Raw genomic sequence first — 2,641 nt, 5'->3', positions numbered from 1 at the left:
ATCAATATCTTTTTGTGCAGTAAATCTGGAAGTGGGTCTACAACATATTATCGATAAGATAAACCTAGAAGTGGGTCTATAACGTAAGGTTACAACTTTACTTAATACAATAAACATTACTACATATTTTGAAAATCTAATCAATTGCATGTTCTTTACGCTCTTAAGTCTTAATACACATGTCAAGTTTTGTATCAATCGGATATTATTTACTATATAATCTATAATCTTATATTTTATTTACATCATTTTAAACTATAAAAAGTTACAATTTAAACAATTTAATGATGATATAATTATTGATCTTTAATTTTATAAAAAAATTGTAAGCATGAAAGATGTAAGAAAAAGATGTAAAATTTAAAGGTGAATTTGTCAAAATTCACTTCCAATAAAAAAATATTAAATAAAGTTGTAGCTTTAGACCAAATCTAATATTGTAACTAAACTTTGTCTTTACCAATATTGTCTCATCACATAAAGGCTATTTCCCCTCATCTTAATTTATAGACAGAATAATCCATATCAGGATGTCATCTCTTCTCACTGTGAACCTAATTCATTCATAATAAATATGAATTTAGGTTGTTTAGTACCAGTTAAAAAAAATTCCTCAAATGAGGCCGAGGACATATCCTTATGTTTCTGTTGGTTAACCTAATAGAACAAACATTGTTGTCATTACTAATTAGTCGCCTCTAGTAAGAATAGTTGCTCCCTACAGCAAAATCTGGCGGTTGACAGACCATATTCATGCAATAGATTGGGGAGTTCATGCACACGGATGCACCAAATGAATTTAAGAATTATTATTTGGGAGGTTCTAGGGTAAAAGTGGTGCTTATTGAATTCAAATATAAGGCAATTCCCTTTAATAACAAAGTGCATGGCATGTACAAAGTGCTTGGGGGGGGGTCTATGAGAAAAAGGATTCAAACTGCAGGATTAAAAGCATGTTGTAATTATCTTTCCAAAAAAATATTTCAATTCCAATCAATAAAACGAAGCAAGGTTGTGTTTTTCAAGATAATATTTCAATCAAAATATTCACAACTGAGCATAAGAGTATATTATTCCAAACAGCCACCAATCCACAACTGAAAAACTGGGACACTTGCCAACAAATGAAAAATTAATACAAGATTTTACAATTACAATCTTGGCATTGAGCACACCCTCCAGTGGAGTTAAACATGGAGTCAAAGACCTTGTTTAGGCAGTGTGCGATAGGAGAAGAGTCTGACCATAATAAAAGTCACTTCCCCTGTTATCGGTGGGTAAATGAAGAAAGCATCTTTCATCAACCATATATTCATATGCAGAATTTTCATATGATATTGATAATTAATAATTCAATGTATCAATTGTTTTCAGAAAAATTAATAACAACCACTATAGCCATAAATTATATATTGGAGAAAACAATCACTGTTCTTTCACAAATGGATTTCAATGCATTACAAAACAAAATGACGAGCAATGTTCTGAAAACAATCACAAGACAGTGTTCTGAAGATAAAGAAAACGCAAAGATTATACTATGAAGAGAATGATAGCTAATACAAATTGTGCCATCATTACGGCAATCAAACCAATAGGGAAACATATAACGATCATCATTTAATTCTCCACACATTTTGCTAACCAAGTTTAAGATGAAAAATCAAATTATTAGTCACTGGATCCTAACCCAACAGCTCTAGTTGACCCATCAGCCAGTTGTGGCCAACCAAAGTAGTTCATAGAATAAGACTACACTAACATAAATTAGTTAAGTCAACTGCTAAAACAGTCTTGCCAGTTGCCAGTAGTTTAACCTCATCTGTGCCACAAAAATACTACATTATTTTTATTCATGATTCGGAAAATACCCAAAGGTAATAATAGTAATACACGTGAAATAAAATGACAAATTACACTCTTAACATGAAATATTTAACCAACACATGGGAGTTTAAAAGAGCATTTTCAAAATCCAAAACTGTGTATAAAGGAAGAGAATGATCAGATAGAGCTAATACATAAAGATGCCATCATGACGGCAATCAAACCAATAGGGAAACAAATATGTCTCAGTCATCATTTCATTCTCCCAACTCCTTAAATCATGAAAACCAACCAAACCCACATTTTATTTTGTTAATAAAAATGCAGAAAGAAAACAAAATTAAATTGTATATATTTGATTTTGTGAGGAGATGGAGAACAATCAGCTAGAGCTAATACATGATTGATGCCATCATATCGGCAATCAAACCAATAGGGAAACATATTCCTCATCATCTTGTTCTCCATTCACCACCTCATATTTCTAACATGAAAATTCAAAAACAAAAACCCAGCTCGTAAAATAGATATGGATTTTGATAAGCATAAAGAAGCAAAGTGAAATCCCAATGGGGATTCCAAGTGTTAAGCGAAAAGGGGATATGTGTGTAACTGGGTAACAGAACGACGGCGTACTTGATAGGCAGCGAACGATTGCCTGTGACTGTGAGAATGAAACCCTAAACTAAAGAGAGAGTTATTTATAGGTACAAGAGTGTGGTTAAATATCATAAACGCCCCTAACTTCAGCTCTGGTTAGTCCTTTGTGAGAGACTTTGAGCCGAGGCCATGGTGAAAGGGCCCATCATTCAAG

The 2,641-nt window shown here is 32.6% G+C and overlaps 1 non-coding gene and 2 pseudogenes across 1 annotated transcript; all 3 read right to left on the bottom strand.

The window, feature by feature from the left end:
- Positions 1-1,547: 1,547 nt before the first annotated feature.
- Positions 1,548-1,627, bottom strand: LOC115962372 (annotated as a pseudogene).
- Positions 1,628-1,998: 371 nt separating this feature from the next.
- On the bottom strand, positions 1,999-2,090 carry LOC115962369. Its single transcript, XR_004085412.1, has one exon. It is a non-coding gene; the product is annotated as a small nucleolar RNA Z102/R77 (small nucleolar RNA).
- Positions 2,091-2,203: 113 nt separating this feature from the next.
- On the bottom strand, positions 2,204-2,290 carry LOC115962370 (annotated as a pseudogene).
- Between the last annotated feature and the right edge of the window lie 351 nt (positions 2,291-2,641).

The sequence above is a fragment of the Quercus lobata genome, chromosome 9 (assembly GCF_001633185.2).
Source record: "Quercus lobata isolate SW786 chromosome 9, ValleyOak3.0 Primary Assembly, whole genome shotgun sequence".
Lineage (NCBI taxonomy): Eukaryota > Viridiplantae > Streptophyta > Magnoliopsida > Fagales > Fagaceae > Quercus > Quercus lobata.
Note: the sequence above shows the minus strand (reverse complement) of the source record. Positions and strands in the feature narration are given on the sequence as shown.